Source organism: Rhinatrema bivittatum, chromosome 14, assembly GCF_901001135.1.
Source record: "Rhinatrema bivittatum chromosome 14, aRhiBiv1.1, whole genome shotgun sequence".
NCBI lineage: Eukaryota > Metazoa > Chordata > Amphibia > Gymnophiona > Rhinatrematidae > Rhinatrema > Rhinatrema bivittatum.
In genome coordinates, this window is record NC_042628.1 from 38565777 (window position 1) to 38586640 (window position 20864).

Here is a 20864-nt window from a genome sequence, read left to right on the forward strand (position 1 = left end):
AAATGGTCGCTGGCCGCTTAAAGTGCTCTTCATTTCACTTTCACTAAAAGCAAACAGTTGAAATCAATTTATGCAGCTGCCAGCTGGGATAGGCTGATTGAAAAATTGCTGAAACATCCTTCTCCTTCCTTGTCCCATCCTGAACTGGCTCCACTCTGGCTTTGCTTCTTCCTTAGGCTTTAATGTGACTGAACTGAATGAGTCAAAAAGGATTTAGATATTTGGGGGGGGGGGACCGTACCGAACCAAAAATTAACTCATTTGGATCAAATTTCACATTTGGCTTCTTTGAATGCACATCCCTATTATTTATTTCATTTTGGCTTTGTATTTTGGCCTCGGCTTCTTAAATCTCTTTCATTTGAGCCTTTAGCAGTTCTGTCTCCATCTCCCTATCTCACCCTATTCTTGTTTCATCACTCTCTCCCCTCATCTCCTCAGGAATCCAACTCTCCTCTCCCACACTCAAATGCTCCCAGGAGTGAGCTCTCCCTTTACCTGCCTCTTTTTGTTCCCCATGAGCCAGGGGATATAATGGAGAAGACCTCTATTTTTGGGACCTTCTTATTGAATTATTTCAGGAAAACAAAGTGTGTCTCTCACAGAGTGGAACAGAACTGGCAAGACCTTCCAGCTGGGGAAATTGCTAGCAGAAAGAGCCCTGTGTTAACAAATTAATAGCACATCACTAACTGAAGTGAGCTATTTTTCTCTCTCTCTCTCTCCTGTAGGTCTTTCTTCATGCAACATTCATGTACTTCTCTCGCCTGCCTTTTCATCTCGCGTAAGCAGCTCATTCTCTCCCTCTCTCTCACAGACACATGACTTCATTCCATTGGGCTTTATATTATTTGCAGTATTTGAGGTGCCCTCTGGAAGCTTCTCCGTGGACAAGTGATGTCCTGGAGGGAGCTCTTGGGAGCGAAAACAATGCATATGACACCAAGTGGAACAGAGACGCCAAGAACCCCTGGATAAGGAATTGGCAGCACATCACCCCGGTCATAGGGACTGCTTGCCTGCTACTGCTTTGCAATCCTAGCTGTGGAATTCTCTGCCCCCAACCGATTACAGTCCATGCCAAGAAGAAACCCAGCTCCTGACACACATAAATTATTCCATGTGTTTGCTGGACGAAAGCAGAGAAATTAAGAGCATCCTGCTTGTGCAATTACAGAACAGCTTGCCACTAAAGTTCCTGCCACCAGAGCAGCCCATTCCTGTAGTGCAGAACAGTGTCACAAACCACCTCATACAGAACTGGATCTGACTGCTTCCTACAAAATGCTTGATGTAGTTTTTGACCTCAAAGTTAATATTAACAAACTAGATGTATTAAGTGTGAAATAATTTGACTCTCTTACTGATATAACTACTCCCAGAAGTCTAACTGAATTGCAGGGGTGTTGCTTAAATGATCTAAATATAATGGATCAACGGTTCTGTGTGTTCATTTGAAATACTACAGGGCACTTGAAGTCAACATTGGTCTAGGATCTCTAGCATTTTCATTTCCTATGTTACATATGTTTTCAGTTCCCATTCCTACTGGAGCCACCAGCAACTTTAGCTCCTGCACGATCCTAGTTTCTGTGGCTCATACAACATGTCAGAGCCCATTTTTACACAGAACGCCAAACAGCGGGCTGATTTTCAGCAGTTGAGTGCTTGACTTAGACACTCAGATTCTGAGCAGTTAAATTAATCTCATTTTGAGTGAAACCTAGGCAGCTAGGGTTTTTGGCTGCAAACAAACTTAGTTGGCCAAAATAAGACATCCTAGATTTAAGTCCCTCAGACTTCAAATCCTAAGCTTAACCGGCTAGCGCTGAAAATCAGTGCTAGCTAGCTAAGCCCTTTGACAGCTGTCCAATTCCCCCTTCCTTCCCAACAAATAAAGTCCAGCCAACAGCTGCTTGATTCCCCTCCTACTGATGTCCAACAAAAGAAGTTCTTCACAACAGCTGTCTGATCCCTCCTCCTTCCCAGCCGATGTAAAAAATATTTAGTCCCCTAATTCCTTGCATCCCCTAATCACCCACCTAATCTATAACAAAAAGAAGCCCCTGAGTTCCCATCTCCCAGAGCCCCCCCCCCCCCAAACGCTCCCAATGCCAAGCAGGCAGGAAGAAACAGGCTATCAGCCTGGCATCCAGAATTGCTCCAAAGACCCCTAGTACCAGAGCAATGCCGAATTCTGGGCCAGGAGGAGATATGGCCTGTGTCCTTCTGCCAGCTTTGCATTGGGAGCTTTCTAGAAGGGGGTGGGGCTTCTGGGAGGGAGAAAAGGCCGGGGGAGGGGGGGAGGTTGGGGAGATATGGGGGAGTTGGAGGAACTTCACTTCTTTGTTTTCAAGCAGGTTGCAGGGTGGATGGGAAAATGGGGATTGGGCAGTTGTTGGAGGGGGAGAAGGACTTTGACTTTTGGGTATCAAGTGGAAGGGATGGGAGATTGCTGGCTCCAGACACAATCCTAGCTGGTTTGACTCAAGCCACCTATCCCTGGGCACTGGTTTGGCTACATAAGTTAGGTGCCTACTAGCACTGAAAATCAGCGGGCACCTAACTTTCTTTCCCTGACCAAACCCTACCCTTGGGGTTCACCCACATTTAGAGCACCTAAATTTAGCTATTCAGCCCTGTTCAGTTTTCGGTGGGTTTGATCTAGCCCCTAACTCTGAAGATGGCTTTTAAAATTTACCCCCTAGGTTTTTAGACTGACAAAAGATTTATAGACATTAGATTGAGCATTCTGAAAGGCTAGACATTCGAGTAGGAGGCGATGCAACTGGTCCTACCCAAAGATGCGTTATACCGCCAAATTCTTTAATACCCTCCTATGCTCTTCAGATGATGCTGTTTTCCTGTAAATGTTTCTAATAATGTTACATGCACACTCTCGCTGGGCAGCAGCAGGTGCTACAACCTGGTGGTCACTTTAAGAGTAAATGAAACTTTCCTTAAAATCAAATTGCAATTCTATTTTATCATTTCAATGTACGTCTTCTTGTTTTTTCCAGGTTGCCAAATATATGGATTGAATAGCAATTTATATGTAGAAGATATTACCTGATTTATCCAAAGGTGGTAAGGTCAGAAAAACCTTGTTACCATACACTGTACAAATAAAAATGTATATGGCAGCACACACTCCATGAGAACTTGGCTTGGTTCAAGGTTTCTGGTTGCTGTTTTGTCTGGGGACTCATTTGTTTATAATATATTGCTAACAATCTATCCCGTAATCCCACATTTTTGGTCTTTTTTCTTCCTTTTAAATATTTATACATATTAATCATATCCCTTCTTAGTCTCCTCCTCTTCAAGGTAAACATTACTAGCTGCTCTAGACTTAGTTTTTCCTCATATGGTAAATGTTCCTATTAACTGAGCTGCTCCTGCTCTTTACTGTATTTTGTCCAGCTCTAATATGTCAGGATCATGACAGAGCATCTAAAACTGTGCATCGTACTCTAGGTGTGTTTTCACTTTTACAGTTCTAGAATACCCGGCCCAACCCTGTCAGATAATTCTTTTTTTTTTTTTTAATGCAACCTTGTATACTTGGGGCTCAATATGCAAAGATTACCAGCTATTTAAGTTAGCCAGATATAACTTTCCGGCTAACTTACAAGGGATGTTCAATGGCACAGCTATACTGCTGAATATAAATTCTAATCAGCCGGATAAGTTATACCCAGCTAACGTAGACCTGCTATAGAGCATATCTAACTTATTCAGTTAACATATCTGGAGAAGTCTGAATAGCAGCATTTATCTGCTTAAGGTAACCAGATAAGTAACCCCACCCCAATCAATCCATTGTTCGCCCTCAAGATATCTGGCTGTCTACTTAGCCAGAAAAAACACTTATCCAGCTAAGTGGTGTCCACTGAATATAGCCGGATAAGCAGTGGTGGCCACTTGGTCGATTAAGCATCTATTTATCCAGCTAAGTAGCACTAAATATCGGCCTCTCCCTATCTTACTTGCTGCAACCTGACATCGCTTTTAACATTCATAGCTGAGTATCTGTCTACAATGTGACCCAGAATAAGGAGTGCTGGGGGTGTTACAACAGCCTGAGGATACAGGTTTCCATTTTATAATGGGTCAAGAACAGTTTTCTACACTCCCAGTATAAAAGCTGCTCTAGCTCCCCCAGTGAGACCTAGATCCTTTTCAGTATTGCTGTGACTAATTTTCTTACAATCCAGTTTATATGAAGCATGTTACCAGTGCATCAGTGTACATTAATCTATATTAAAAGCTCATTTGTCAGATTCTTACTCATCCAAGTCAACCTGCAATTGTTTCCCCATTCTCATCACCATTACACCTACTACATATTTTTCTATCATCTGAAAACACAGCAAGATTATTTTCAATCTGAATTCGTCATCCGTAAGCATTACAAATTGCACTCCACTTGCTATAGTTGTCCAACAAAGCATGTCTCCATTATAATCACTCATTGTGTATGTCCGTCTAACCAATTTGCAATCCACTTGCATACTTTCTCACACATTCCTGTGTTCCTAACTTTTTATTACAAGTTCCTATGTGCCTGTGAGGCACAATATTAAATGCTTTGACAAAATCCCAGTATATAATATCAACAATACGTCCATTGTCTATGTTCTTTCTAACTTTCTAAAAAAAAAAAAAAAAAAAAGCTTATTAAGTTTGTTTGGCAAGAATGGTTTGCCTGATTCCTTGATGAATCCCTGCTATTATTCCCGCTTCTGTGAGATACTTACCGTTATCTCCCCCTCTTTTAGTGACTCCAGATTTCTTTCCTGTTGCAGACCTCAGGCCACCAATGACTCAGTTCAGTTATTTTGCCCTTTTTAAACACAGGCATCACAGTCGTCATCAGCTGATTGACTGATATAACCCCCTCTCTGCAAAGAATGCCTGAAACTTATACAGTTTTTATATCGCCTCTAAGGGCTTCAACCACCCAAATTTGAGACATAGAAACATTTCCAGGCAAACGTTATTCGCTGACTTCCAGAAATAAAAATAGTCACACCTTATGCTAAAGAAATGTGTCTCAAAGACCTTACAGATCTGAAGGAAACCAGAGAAACGCCCTTGATGGTGGGTTCTAGGCCAGCCTGTGCTCAGTGTCAGGTAGCACATTATCAGTTTTGTTGCAAATTGCTTGATCCTCCTTATCCCCTTGTCAGATAAATGGAGTTGGTCTGCCGAGGTCACCAATATCTGGAACTGAGTAGAGAAACCACCCTGAGCATGCTCCTCCTCCCCATGATGCCAATTTGAACTAAGGGCAAGAAGTCAAAAGTATTTTCCCACTGGCTCATTTAAGTGTGCTCAGAATTGCCTGCATGCCACAATTACAGAGAATGTAATGGAGGGGGGGAAAAAGAACAATTACAAGATTAAAAGAAATCTATTATGCCAGGTGAAATAAAGCCTGTCATAAGTAGAAAGACATGCTAGGAACTAGGGAAGAGTCATATACATGCAAAATAAAAATTAAGGTTCAGGCTGATAAAAACCCAAGTACCAGGTCACCAGGAGCCTACAGTTCAGGGCCTGATGGAAGAGGCACAGGCAGCACACCCAAGTAAATCTGGTGGCTGTTGCCAATGGGGCCCCAGGAACGTCCCGGCAGCTGTTGTTGGCTGGGCCCAGGCTGGGAAGAATCACAGCAGCTTCTGCCGCGGGGTACGCTACTGCTGAACCAAGAGGGGGAAAGGGAGGGAGGGAGGAGAGAGATGGAGTGTGCAGGCGAGTGCCTGAAGGGAGGGGAAGAAGCTTGTGAGAAAAGTGTAGGGGGAGGGGGGAGAAGATGCGTACCTGGAAGAAGAGAAGATCAAAATAAAGCAAAAAATAAAAAATAAAAGGAAAAGAAGCAACCTCCCCAAATTAAAAAATAGACACCCCCCCCCCAACAAATTAGCTAGAAAAAATAAAAGAAAAGAAAGATAAACAAGCAGGCAATGTATACTCCCAATGGTGGGACACACCAGATTCCAACGGCATTTTTTATTAACCCGGTACCGCCCTCTTTCGTGTTGATGCTAGGTTGCAGATGGACGGACATGACCTGCAAATAAGACGTCCTTTTCGTAAACAATGCAAGATCACCAGCTGTGTCCCCATTCACAAGTTAATATTTCAAGGCATTTTGGGTGGGGAGATCCTGGAATGTCCTTCACCTGAACTTCTATGAGGAGAAATGTTGATTAGGCCTGCAGTACTGCTGAATGGCCACTGGATTACATCGAGCAGAGAACTGAGCGTGGATTGTATTGTGGTTATTGGAATGTTTTAACCTGCATATTATTAAGGATTCTGATTGGTGGGGGAGTGATCTAGGAGGGCATAAAACCAGGGTTAGTTTGGCAGGAATGTCCTGAGTATGGAGTAAGGAAGAGGGGGACTTTCATGATGTAGAAAGCCTGCCCATGGGCTGGTGGGCCCAAGGATCCTCCTAGTAGGGAGGCCCTTCAGGGGCCAGAAAAGGGGTTTCCCTCCTCCCGAGGAAAAGCCACAGGATGGAGGTTAGGAAAGAGGCCTGTGGATGAGGATGTTGTAGAAGAGGCGATTCCTCCTGCTGAGGAAGTGGCCAGGAGCTAAGAGGATCGGGTCATTCCAAAATGAGGAGTGCCCCAAGGAGGCCTGAGCGTGGAGGAGACTGGGGGAAACCTACACATTGCAGGATGATTGGAAGTAAGGCAAGGTGAGAGTGTTAAAGGAGATCTGAGGAAAAAGTGGAGGAATGGAATGAGTTGCCCCAGGAGTTACAGATGTGAATCTCATGTCCCACATTTAGCATCCAGTATTTGCAAGGAAGAGGAATCTGGGAGAGTGTGATTCACCTATCCTTGGGTGCGGAGGAGAGCTGGTATTTTGGGAAAACCCCTGATAACTGAGTATTAAGAGAAGTACCCTCTACATTCCATTTAATAGAGAGAGTGGTGGTGGAATAAAGGAAAGGAGGTATTGTATCCCATGAGCTCTGAATTATTCAGTATACCCCTCTGTGAGTAAGGTACATAGTTGCTGGCTGGACATCCCAGAAAATAAAAGTTATGCGTTTGATTGGACACGGAGTGAAGAGCATTTTGCGAGATCTCACGGGTGGCCAGCACTTAAAGATCATGCAAAGGGAAAGGGATCATTTATTTATTCGAGCAATTTATATTCCACACTTTCCAAGGACACCTTGTCCAATGCGGCTTACAAAATGTGATTTCCTAATTTTAGAACCAGCCACATTAAAACATAAAACAACAAATAAGAACAGAATAGAAAAAAACTAATAACTATCCATAAGCTTGCTTGAAACAAAGTATTTTCAGTTTCTAAATGTCAAATAATCTCTTCCCCCTGCCTTAAGTCATCAGACAGTGAGTTCCACAATCCTGAAACTGTAAAAGAAAAAAGCTTGTTTCTGATCATTTGTAATTAATAATTATTAAAATGTGGAACCGAAAGTAAATTGTGACTGGCAGATCGCAAATTTCGTGATACAGTGTAAGGGACTAATAAATGATTAAGACTGTTTGGAATATCACCATCCAACACTTTATGAGTTAATGTCAACACCTTACAATTAATTTGTTTCTGAACAAGGAGCCAATGTAACTGTTGCAGAATAGATAAAGACTAATATGGTCCTTACACCTTGCACGAAGTCCAATGATCTCAGCCACCTCTTTCGGAACCAAGGTATAGAGAATTAGAATAATCCATTTTTCTTGATACCAATTCTTGCACTACATTTTGCAAACTGTTCTTATCAATATAGTTTTACAGTGGTCTAACCATTTTCAATTGAAAGAAAGAAGCTCTTACCACTTGTCTTACTTATTCCTGTAAAGCAATACAAGAATCCAGTATAATCTCGAAATTGCAGCCCTCTTTCCCATTTTCTGCTTGAAAGGAAAAGGCAGCAGGAAAATTGCCTTTTCTCCCCAACCAGAGAATATGGAGGGGAGTGTATCAGAGGACCAGCTGACCAGATAAAAGGCATCACTTATCCTACTGCTTCTAACTGGATCCACTGCACCCCATTTGCTGAACCCACCAAATAAATTAGAGAGCCTGACTCTTAGTCCATGTGTGTCAGATCCTCTTAGCATTTTATGTGCCCTGGAGTGGGGTTAAATAAAGAACACCTAAAAAGAAAAAAATTACTTCTTTGACTCCCAAAATCTTTTGGCTAGTACCCAAGTTTTTAAAATATTTTCCACCTCTGCTAATGTTGGTAAAATCTGGTCTCATTTGTGCACTTTTAATTGTCTGCTGCCTTATCAGCATTGCAATGATGCGTATCAAGGAGGATCAATCCCCTGCTTTTTATTACCCTTAAACTTTTCACTCCACTTCTCCTAGAATACTGTGCCATACATCTAGAAGGTGCACCACACACACAACTGTCCCCTAGTATTAGGGAAATGGGAATGGAGAAGCCATCAGAAAAAAAGACACCAAAGGTTAGACCAGTCTTAAGACTATGACAAAGCGCTATCTCTTTTCTCTCATTTAGAGTACAGGCATACTGGGGATACCGGGTGATTGTAGAGAACCACAACTTCCAACTAGGAAAAAACGTTCTGCACACAGGGGACAGTCTTTTGTGGTTGTATTGACAAATTTTTTAAGGTTGAACTGACTGTCGAGCAAAACACCAAGGTCTCTCATGTGTGAGGAGATATTTAATTGTGAAGTGATTGGTGTATTGGTTGGTCCATTATTGTCATCTTGGGAGATAAGGATCTCAGTCTTGTTGGTGTTCAGGACTAGGTTGATGCTTGTGAGGAGGTGGTTGATAGATTGTAGGCACTTGTTCCAGAAGCTGAGTGTTTTGTCAAGGGAATCTTTGATAGGGATGAGGACCTGCACATCATCCGCATAGATGTAGTGGGTTAGATTAAGATTTGTGAGAAGTTGGCAAAGTGGAAGGAGGTAAATGTTGAAGAGGGTAGGAGAGAGAGATGAGCCTTGTGGGACTCCCAGTGAGGAACTGACGGGGTGGGATTCTTTGTTGTTGATTTTGACCTTAAAGCATCTATTACTAAGGAAAGACTTGAACCATTTGAGAGCTATGCCTGTAATACCAATGTCCATGAGACGATCTAATAGTATTGAGTGGTTCACTGTGTCGAAAGCTGCGGATAAGTCTAAAAGCACGAGAAGGTATGTTGTTTTTTTTCTAGGCTGAGCAAGATGGAGTCTGAGTGTGTAATTAACAGAGATTCTGTGTTTAGTGCTTTGCAGAAACCAAACTGAGCTGGGGCTAGTATCTTGTGGGAGTCCAGATATTCCGAGAGTTGCTTGTTGATGATTTTTTCCAATGGCTTGGCAATGAACGGTAAAGTTAGCTATAGGACGGAAGTTGGCGGGATCATCTGGTGACAGGTTCGGGTTTTTTTTAGCAGCGGTTTGAGAATTGCGAGCTTGAGGGCGTCTGGTACTAGTCCTTGTGCAAGGGAACAGTTTATGATTTCCGAGATGGGCTTAGCAATGGTTTTTGGGATGGAGATGAGAAGATTTGATGGTATTGGATCTGAAGAATGAGAGGAGGGCTTGAACCTCTTGAGCAAGATTTCTATCTCCAAAGAGAACGTGGGCTCGAAATTATCGAGTCTGGATTTTTGCTGAGTTGTGGGGTTGTAGGGGAGAAGCGGTTGGTTGTTGTTGGAGATGAGAGGCGCTACTAAGTTGTTGATTTTTTTGTCAAAGTATGTGGCTAGTTCTGAGGCTTTGGCTAAGGCTTGGTCATCGGGAATAGATGGAGGTGAGGTTTTTGTGAGCGATGAGACATATGAAAACAGGGCTTTAGAATCGAAGATAAAGTGGTGAATTTTTTGGGCAAAGAAGTCTCTCTTTGTTCGGAGGATCATGTTCCTGTAGCGGTGCATGGTATCTTTGTAGGCTGCCTTAGTTATCATAAAACAAGAGAATTACTAGTTCAGTCACATACATATATACATTATAAATCCATTTTTAATAAGTAGGAAGTCAGATCACATATATGAAACACTTTTTTCAGTTGATGTGTAATCTTTCTTTTTTTTGACAAATATGTCCTAAACATCTGATTTTATGAAAGCTGGTATTCAGGTTTTTGCCTCCCCCCTCCCTCAAGATGCCAAAAAGATCTTGGATGAATCAAACCCTAAGTTCTCTAAATAGTCCTGGGCACAATTCATCAAGCTCTGAAGCGTTGTTTAGATTTATTTCTGAGAGATAGCTCTTAGCCTTCTTATTAGATACTGTGGTGAAAAATCTTCAGAGGGATAGCAGTGTTAAGTCTGGTGAAGCAAAAACGACAACCAGTTTATTGAGGCATGTGCTTTCGAGGACAGAGTCCACTTTGTCTATAAGGTGCCACCCAACTCCTGTCATTTTTATTAGGTACTGATGTTTCAGGTCATCTAATCTATCTCTGGAGAGTCACAGGTATTACACTTTCTCCTTTGAAGACCTTGCTTTTGTTAACTAACATAAAATATCTGTGTAGCAGATCATCTTTACCAGCATTTTGGTTTTTTTACCAGACTACCCCCTTCATCTCCAAATCGGCTTATTACCTTTCATTTATTTCATTACTTATTTGGTTGGAAAAAAATATCTTGGGCCGCCCTTAAAATTTGGGGGTCAGAATTTCATTCAAAGCCTCTTTAAGCATCTTGTTGCATAGTCTACTGTATATTTCTCCACACTATGCCCTATTTTAAAATACTTCTCTCTTGCTTTGGGCAGTCTGTTTAGCACCAAAACTGATAACCAGATTTTTTTTATTTATTTGATTTGCATTCCACCTTTCAGATACTTCAAAGTGAATTACATTCAGGTTCCTGAAGTGTGCAACTGTAAAATGCATAATAAGGGTTATAGAAATCCATACTGCTATGGATTTAGTAGGGTATTAGTTTTGTAGGGGAATAAGCTAACAGGGTAATGGTAATAGTTTAGGAATGAACCATACTACATTTCAATAAGGTGGAGTAGTATAAGCACATCTTAAACATATATGAAGTCACTTCTGGGGTGATGGCTTGGCAGAAGAAATAATTGTATTATTATTATCTAATTAGAGCTGAGGTCCAAAGGTGACCTGGTTGAAGGATACATAGATCGTTAGTGGCAGCACAGGGATTACTTCCAAGCAGTAAATTAGATGAGGTCTGGGATAAAAGCAGTGGAAAACATTTTTTAAATCCTTTTATTTTAACCTGGTTTATCATCGGGTTTCATGGAATTCAGTCATCCTGTTCATAGGGAAGCAAGAGAATTTTAGAAAGCTCTTTAACGTTCAACATTATGCAGTATAGCAGCAAGCCAGATATATATTAATAGATAGGAATCACTAGTAATTAATCCAAAGAATTGTTAGAACAAACCGTGTCATCCAAATTTCCCCTGTTTGAGGCTCAATGTTATTCCCAAAGCCAAATAAGTTCGCCTGAGTAGTGAATCATAGAAATATGTATGTTTGAAATGAAACAGGTAATGAAACATTTTCTAAATCATTTTATAACATTTTCAAAATGAGGCAATAGAAAAACTAGATTTCATTTGTTTTACTTTTGTTTTAAAGAGAAATCTCAGTTCGGGCCACCACCCTCCCCTCAAAAAAACTGCCAGGGTCCAAAACCTCTCTGACCCCCACTTATCCTGTTCGTGGGGTGAGGTGTCTTATCAATGTAGCCAGCCCAAAGCCTAGGCCTAGGGCCAGCCCTCAACCCAAAGCCTAGTCCCATCATGAAGGCCTACACTTGGTGCTGGGGTCTAGGCTCAACACTGGGGCCCAGTATAGAGGCCGAGTCCCTTCGCCAAGACTGAGGCCTTGGCCCAGCCAGATGCCAGGCATAGAGGCTGGGACTTTTCGCTTCACCTAGGCCTTTGCCCAGATCTGAAGTTGTAGCCTGGTCCACAGGTCAGGGTCCCATTGCTGGAGCCTGGCACACAAACTAAGTCCTGGTTGCCAGGTCCTCAGCCTTGGCCTAGGCATAGGCATAGGTGTTGGCCAACAGCAGATTCTGTAGCCAGGGCCTTAGCCTAGTCCTCCAGCTGTCCTCTTCTGGAGGCCAGACCCTTTTGCCAGGGACCTCAGCCTCAGTCTAGGCCCAAGCCTTCAGACACCCTCTTCAAATGATGCCCTCTGGTGCTTTCTTCCTGATCTAAGGGCACCCTTTTGATATATATAGACATACATTCTAGTGGCCATAGATCAAACTTGCACCCTCCGCTTAGGAGGGCGTTATTGGAAGATTACGTCATATGGAAGAGAATGAATGGAGGTCTGTTCCCTGGCCAAGGCTTGATGCCAATGCCAAGGCCTCGGCCAAGCCTTCGAACTTTCTAGGGAGCAGAATGGGGGAGGGGGTGTTTGGAAAACCTTAGAGAGATCTATTCCGTTTTTTTTTTGGAAGGGGGTGTTGTTTTTTTCTATTTTTTTTTTTTTTACGAACCAAAAATATCCCAAAAACGTTCAGGTATTTTTGGGAACGAACCAAAAGTGGCCTCCTTCTTCCCTTTTACCTATTTGAGTAAAACGAATGCACATCCCTACTGAAAACCTCACCAGCTATGTCTGGCTGAAAATATGTCTAAAGATAACTGGCTAAATTTAGCTGGTTCTCTTACCCACTCAGTGGTTCTTTGAAAACGGACCTCAAAGTGACTATAGATGTTTTTCAACAACCTAGTACCCCTCCTACAAATGCCCACCTGCAATACCTGCTGCAGACCACGGGGCTATGGCACAGATCCTCTACTTGCCTGACATGGGCAAACATTAGGGGACTGATGCAATATAGTGCGCTCAGCCTAGGGCACAGCTTGGTGTGCGGTTGGACGCGCTAGAATAACTCCCAATGCAATAATGGGATTAGCGCGTCCAAACCAGCGCGTAGCTAATAGTGCTCATCACGTGAAAATGCCATGTAGATGAGGCTATTAGCTATTACTCCTGATGCACAAAATCACCGTGCTCCCAACGTGCATGTTTTCACATGCAAAAATTAATGCCACCACCAGAGCTGGAATTAAGAATTGATGCGCCCCCAAGCCTTGGTTAAAAAAAGCAAAAAATACTGCTTTTCTGTGGTTCTCCGACTTAATTGTCATGATACTTAAATAGGAGGAACCACAGAAAAGCAGCATCATGAAAAAAAAAAATCTTCATAGGGGTCAAGTTAGAAAAAAGGATGCTCCATTTACCAGCATCTTTTTTCCTAAGCAGCGACTGTGCGTGGGTTAAGAAAACGGACCCTCATAAATTGAGAGTCCGTTTTCTTAACCTGCAAAGCCACATCTCCAGGGTGCCTGATGCAAAGGACGCGCTAGGGAAGTACAATTGATCCGTAGTGTGTCCTTTTTAGCGTGGCACTTCATTCACATATTTCATCACGTGCCCAGGAGAGGGGGATGGGTGCACATTAGGAAAAAGGGCGCTTAATATCAATATTCTCAATTTTATTGCATCGGCCCATAAGAGAGTCCTGTCCTTTCCTGATATTAACACTGACTGGGGAGTCTCCCCTCTCTTCCTAACACTAGCACAGATTGCAAGGGAACAGTACCATCTCTCTTCTCACATGACATTTGCATGGACAGAGAGTCCCTCCCCTAAGTTACACTGACACAAACCAAGCTGAGTCTTTCTTCTAACGCTTGCACAACTGCATTTTAAGATCAGCCCTTTTCATCCATTACTGGCTAATGACCCATCTGTGCACTAGACATGAATGGCAGATTTTGTTTAAAAGTGTCATGCAAATTCAAATAATTAAAAAAAAAAAACAACTAGTTGGTACAATATGAAAGTAGTATCTGTCTTAATTCTTACCCTGTAAAAAAAAAGAAAATAGGTGGGATAGGTGAAGATAAACCATAAAAAAAAATACTCTTAAGATTATTGTAGTGAACCTACATATGAGGTAAGGGAGAGAAACAGTGAAAGGGGAAAAGTTCACTAAGTTTAAAAATAAAGCAAGGATGTAAGACCAATAAATTGTCGTGAAAAGCTAGAAAACTAAAGAGGAAGGGAGAGAGAAATGGAAAAGAAGCAAAGGAGGGAGCTGTGAACTAGAAGGGGGAAGAGAGAAGGTGATTTAAATATGCAAGAGAGCCGACCCATAACCTGAATAGGAAGGCCCCCCTTCCTGCACCTGCCTCAGCATAAAATCGGTTGCCCTGTGCATACAACGCCCCCTGTTACATATTCAGAGTGGTAAGTAAGTAAAGTAAAGCTGCCTCAGGAACCGCGACGACGCAATGCATACGTTCGCGAGTATAAATTAAAGTGTAACCGAAGTGACAAACAGTCCGAGGAGTTCCTGAGGCAGCTTTGGACGCGAAACGTGGACACGTCGAACTGTACTCTGTCATCATCGGAAGGATAGAACCCTCCATGAATTGTGCTCCGCTATCCCTGGAAGGGAAGTACTTTTGAATTATTTACTCTAAAAATGGAATGCAAAATTATTTTATTTAAATGAAAAATGTGAAAATAAATCGGCAAAAACAAAAATTGACTTGAATACAAGTGAATTCATGACCTATGATTAAAGATGATCCCAGCAGCGGCTTAACAAAGAGCAGAGATGCCCAAAAAGACCGCGGGATGTTTTGAAGGTCACTTGTATAAATATTGCATAGTGGGTTTCGGTACCTCCTTTATGATTTCTTGAAATAATTAAGAGAAGTTGACGTACAATTTACAATACTTTAGTGATCTTCGTCGATTCAGAGAAAAGCAAGAGTGATTTTAAGTAAATGTTGGCGCCATTCACTAGGAGACAGGCAAACGCATTCTAGCTTCAGGAGTTGTGTGTGTCGGTCTAAGGAGCACGTGCTGGTCTTCAACTCCTGAATAAACCTGTGTTGTCATATCTTCTGCCCCTCTCCACTCATTCAGGGCTGACAACAAACCCACCCTTACTTTAACAATCAACAGGACCCATGGACCATAAACACCTCCTGGGGAGAGCAGACTCCCAATCGGCTACTGAAACCCGAGGAGAAGGGACCAGCTGCACCAGCCAAACTGGCATGTGGACTTTACATCTCTCCCGCCTCACTCTTCTGTGCTACAGCTGTGAATTATGTTGTTTTTGCCTCTGTAATTAGAGGGCAGAACAGAAGGTGAAACCTCAAAGCTCTCCAGTAACCTTGGCTGGTGAGTGATTGATCGCTCTCTTAGGGGTCCATGGAAAGAAGAAGGGAGATTATGAAACGATGCTCTCCATCAGAGAGCATGCTGCACAGGGCTGCCCTGGATTCACACCTAAGCTGGGATATCCGAAGCACCCCTGTTTGGGGCTAGGGTCCTGGGAGGCAGGGCACGTACCACCATATGAGCTTTTCCTGGGACTGGGCCGCAAGAAAGCCCATTTCATTTTCAGGTTTTACTTGTTTTCCCCCAAAATCAGTTCAAACACTCATCTATACAAGCAGATTCAAATTGTGGGGGGTGGGGGAGGAGTTGGGTATGTGAAGCAGCTTATGGTAAAGGTCAATAAACTGTTGACTTTTCTTCCCATTTAATTTGGCAGGAAAGACACTGTCTGGTTTAAAATCAGATAGACTAGTCACTTTTCCCTTCAGAGGATAGAGAAGGTGGAAGGCCAGGTGCTCACTACTAAACTGCAGATAGTGAAAAATCAGAAGGGTACAGACCTACCAAACCTTTCCAAAATCATGGCACACGGTATCCAGACAGAATGCTTACTATCAGGGCTGCTCGACTGGTGTACTGTCATGGCACCACCCTTCAAAGAGGCCTTGCGGCAAGGCTCTGGAGCAGGGACAGCCAAACTGCCAGTCCTCAAGAGCTACAAAAATATGCATGAGATAGATCTGCATACAATGGAAGCAGTGCATGTCCTGAAAACCAGACCTGTTGGTGGCTTTTAAAGACTGCAATTGGCCACCCCTGCTCTGGGCCCACGCTCTCTCCCCCCCACCTTCCCCCCCATGCTCTTCAGATCTTCAGAATGGTCCCCCTGAAACATGCTCTTTGCATCTCTGGGGGAAGCCCTGCTGGCCCACAGGGTGTCACCAGGGCTAGTGCCAGCCCTGCTTACTACTGGAAGAATACAGAACCCGATGTCTGAAAATCTATGAAACTTTGTCCCACCAGGCACGGACACTGTGCTACAAGACCTCTGCGCTCTGATACTTCAGGCTCCTTCACTGCATCACTCACATAATTAGATAGATTACAGTCATTGCTTACAGTTTTGCTAAGTGCAATATACAGTAGGGGTGTGCATTCGGATTGACCGCATTAGTAAAACGCAACTCATATTTTTTTTTTACTTAAAAAATTGATTCGACATAAACGATCGGATTTCCCACATATCGAACATAGATATGTTCGATATGTGGGAAATCGCGATTGTTGAGCCAAAATAAAAATATAAACCCCCTCACCCTCCTTAATCCCCCCCCCGACTTACCACAACTCCCTGGTGATGGAGCGAGGAGTGAGGACGCCATTTCTGCAATCCTTGGCGAGAAGCATGTGACGTCGGCGGCACGTCGAGTGACGCCGGCGTCACGTGATTCCCGGCTCGTTCGCGCCGGACGGCTCGTTCGGCCCAAAAAGAACTTTTGGCCAGCTTGAGGGGGTCAGGAGGCCCCCCCAAGCTGGCCAAAAGTTCTTTTTGGGCCGAACGAGCCGTCCGGCGCGAACTTGCCGGGAATCACGTGACGTCGCGTCTGAGTGACGCGGCGCCACGTGATTCCCGGCGAGTTCGCGCCGGACGGCTCGTTCGGCCCAAAAAGAACTTTTGGCCAGCTTGGGGGGGTCAGGAGGCCCCCCCAAGCTGGCCAAAAGTTCTTTTTGGGCCGAACGAGCCGTCCGGCGCGAACGAGCCGGGAATCACGTGACGCCGCGTCACTCGACGTGCCACCGACGTCACATGCTTCTCGCCAAGGATTGCAGAAATGACGTCCTCACTCCTCGCTCGATCACCAGGGAGTTGTGGTAAGTCTGGGGGGGGGATTAAGGAGGGTGAGGGGGTTTAAATTTTTTTTTTGCACATATGTACATATACCCAACTCATTGGATTTTTTTTATGTCCATATTGGCCGCAAGTGGGACCCCCTTTCGGACATAAAAAATATGAACATAAAATTTTGCTCTGCACATCCCTAATATACAGCATTGAATGAAAGGACAGTTATATTATTAATAATATTCACTTAGGTAGGGAGGCTCACAAATCTTATTACAGGAGGCAGCAGAAAGTTAAAAGTATTTCAGAGTAATATTAATCTGTTATTGTTTATTATGTATACATCATATGTAGAGATATACACGTGTTTGTGTGTGATGTATGAAACTATATAAAAGTGTATTTTAAGTGTAAGTGTTAAAAATAATTATTTCATGGTTCACTATGAACATAAGTGTGGCCACACAAACCAGAGTCATTTCAGGAGTGTGATATCTATCTTTAGGTGCAGCCAGCATGTAGATGTCACCGTTATTCTGAAATGGGTATACATTTAGCTGCATAGCAACCCAAAAGTCAAACACAATTTAGGAAGGTACCTTGTGTTTGAAAATCAATTTTATTTGAGTGTGCTTAAAAGTGCATGTGTACTTTTGCAGTTAGGCGCACTTTCTTCAATTTACATAATAGTAAGCTGGTATTCTGTGCTCATGAAACGATCCCCTCTAAATAACCTATTACTCATTAAAAGACAGAAAGTGAGTTTCAGTAAACCAGCAAAGTAGTTGGCTAGAGATTATTTATTAATAAGGCTAACAAATGTTTAAAGATGCAAGTTATCAGGGTGACTAAAGTTCTTTTCCAAGCAATGCCCGCGTAGTCTTGAAAGTTTAAAATCTATAAATGTGTTACGCCTGATAATGGTATCATGTCTGTCCAGACTCGGTGTTGACTTTCGTTTTGTTTTGTTGGCTAGCGTGGTGCTCCTCTTCTGCTTTATATGGTGCACATACACTCACAGGCACCTCATCTGAGGCTCCCAGCAAAGCTATTCCTCCATGCATTACTGTGCACGGAGGAATACTGGTTTCATTCACTAGAGGTAGAAGAAACAGGGACAGAAAAGAAGCTAGAAAGAGAGAGAATAGGTCACAAGGATTTTTCGTAGGAGTTTGTGTCTCCTCGTTTCTCCCGAAACAATCGTCACTCGTCACCAGTAAAGGTTTTGGGGAGGGCTAGGCACACAGCGCCAGAACGCCGGATCCACTGGATTGTGAATTCATTCAGAACCAGAAAAGCATGGGGGGCAGGTGGTCAGGAACTTACAGTATTGCAAGGGAATCCAGGTCAGCATTTCCTCAGTTCTGGTCCCAGCCCTGTCACATTACTGCCCACTGGGCATGGAGATTGGAGAATAACAGTGACTTGGATTGCAGGTTATCTGTGGAAGGGACTGGGCTGAGGGCATTCAGGAAATCAACTGTCCTGAAGCTGTACACTCTCCAGACATGCAAGAGATCTCAAAGCCAAGACCCGTACAGTTACAGTCGTTTGTTGCTTTTCTTGAAACCTGGAGTAGATTGCCAAGGGTGACTGGTGTAAATCCAGGGGACAATTTTCAGAAAGCCTAGGTAGCTGCAAAGTCCACAGGTGACCTTCAAAGGGAAACTCTGCCTATGGGTTCAAAGCATCCACGGACTTTGCACCTGCTTTCATCTTCTTTTTCTTTTTTTTTTTTTTGCTGGCGCACACAACACGCGCAGATTTAAAATGCAATCTACTTGCGGTTTCTCTACCCCGCCCCCAGGTGCACCTCCCCCTCAGTCCCGCGGAAAGCACTCACACTGCAGAAGCCAGCAGGTACTTTCTAGCTGGACAGAGCTGGGGAAGGGGGTGATTTTCAGCCAGTCCGGTCTGTCTCGGTAAATGGCTTTGAAAATTGGCTTCCCCGTGTCTAAAAATTTCAGGTTCTCCAGCATTTCAGTGTTCAAACTTTGTTCAATAAACTAATGAAAACATATGATTTGGAATGAAGTAGTTTCCTGCTGAATCCTAGGGTAGTCTCATGGATTTTTAATGGGTTGGAAGCCCTCCCCCCACCAAAAAAAAAAAAAAAGCTTGGGAATCATTGCTCAAAGTATAAAAAAAACAAATTTGAGGTGGGGGGTCTGGACTCTATAATTTTCTCTCCCCACCCTCCTGCAGGACACTTCAAAATAGGAAGAGCTGACACCAGCTTTGAAACAGCGTCCCTAATGATAATGCTCAGTAATGAATGAAGCAGGTACGGTAATGGGTGGCGAGGCTTTCTAATAAATTAGAGGGTGACATGATCCACCATAAATAAATGGGAAAGTGCAGGATTAAAACCTGAGCGCCTGGCTTCCTTCTTTAATTAAAAAGGGCCCTAGCCAAATGGAAACTTGCATGAAATTATTATAATAATAAAAAAAAAAAGTGCTTCATCCCCTTGTCTGGCGTCCCAAGGCAGGGCCGTGTTAAGAATTAAACAGGAAAGCAAGCACAGAGAAAAAAGAAAAGCAAGTGGAAAAAGAAAGGGAGATCTGCAAAGGCACTTCATTAGACGGGGACTAAAAAAAAAAAGAAAGGAAATTAAACGCAAGGGGATATAAATTTGTTTTCAATTGATGCAGAAAAAAGAAGAAAAAAAAAAAGTCCATTTGCAAAAAAAAAACAAAAAAAACTAAACAGGTTTTTAAATATTTGCAAACAAGTGTGAAAAAAGAATGATAAATGGATAGACTTACTGGTTCTGAGAAGACAGGCAGAAAATAACTTAGATCCCGTGCACTGCGGAAGCCCAAAAAACCAAATGGTCCAGGTTCAAGTCCTGTTCTGAAAAGTTATCTGGACGCAGGATGCAGCTCCCCGGTCAGCTGGGTCCTGGCTTCCTTGCCTCAGAGCTTTCTTCTTCCCTCTTCAGTCAGGCACCCTCCCCTTGCTGGCTCCGGCAAAACACCCTCAATCCTGAGCTGGAAGAGAAGAATTATAGAAAAAGCAGAGGAAAGGGGGGTGGGAGAGGAGGAAAAAAAAAAAAAAAAGGCAAACTGGTGGAGGAACAGCTCCTTGCTGCTGCTGCTGCTGCCTTTAAGCAGAGTAAAAAGGTTTTAATAAATGCACGACCGAAAAGAAGGGGGGAAAAAGGCTACTCCCCCCTCCCACCCTGAGTAAATGAAAAGCAGATTTGAAAACATTTAATCACATGCAGAGATATGGGTGTACGCTGCGCTATGCCTTGCCTTCCCTTTGCTGGGCTGTTTCAATGCATTGCAAAGCCTTAACCCTCCCCGTCAAGCCCTCCCCCTCTCTCTGTGTGTCTCCTGCTCTCACACAGCTTTCCCTTTCTGCTCTGTTGAGAAAGGGAAAAAGAGTTCCCCTAACAAGTGGGGGGGACCTGGGGGGGGGGGGGGGGGGAACCCAGAACAGAACAAAAAGAAGTGAGAAAAAAAAATGCCCTGAAGGAAGAAATGAAGACAACATTAAAAAAAAAAAAAAAAAAATTTGGTAGAAAGAATAGAGCCAAGGGCAAGAGGCAATCCTGGAGAAAACTAGAAGGTGCAAGCTGCAAATGTAAAAAAAAAAAAAAAAAGAATGAAAAATGGGTAAGGAAGGAGCTGCCATCATATAAAGGCAAGGTTTAACAGAAGACAAACCAAAAAAATACAACCAAGAAACTTGGAAAAGATAGGGATGGGGAGAGTCCAGTCCTTATTGGGGGGGAGGGGGCTTGGTAGTGTTGTGTGAGGTTTTTGTTGAGAATAATGTGTGTGGGGGAGGGGCCTCAGTGAGGGTGATCTAGGGGGGGGGGGGGGATGGGGAGGAGGCGCACAGGTCTGGGTGTCAGGTCCAATTAGAGTCTGAAGTTCAGGTCCGAGGAAGCAGTTTCTGTGTCAG

General features: G+C 43.3%; 1 protein-coding gene across 1 annotated transcript in view; it reads right to left on the minus strand.

The window, feature by feature from the left end:
• NTN3 (netrin 3) overlaps nt 1-19965 on the minus strand; it is a 215093-nt gene extending 195128 nt beyond the window's left edge. Inside the window, exon 1 of the mRNA XM_029577178.1 lies at nt 19718-19965. The gene's annotated coding sequence lies outside the window, so the exon portion shown is untranslated. The remainder of the gene's footprint in view (nt 1-19717) is intronic.
• Nucleotides 19966-20864: the final 899 nt, after the last annotated feature.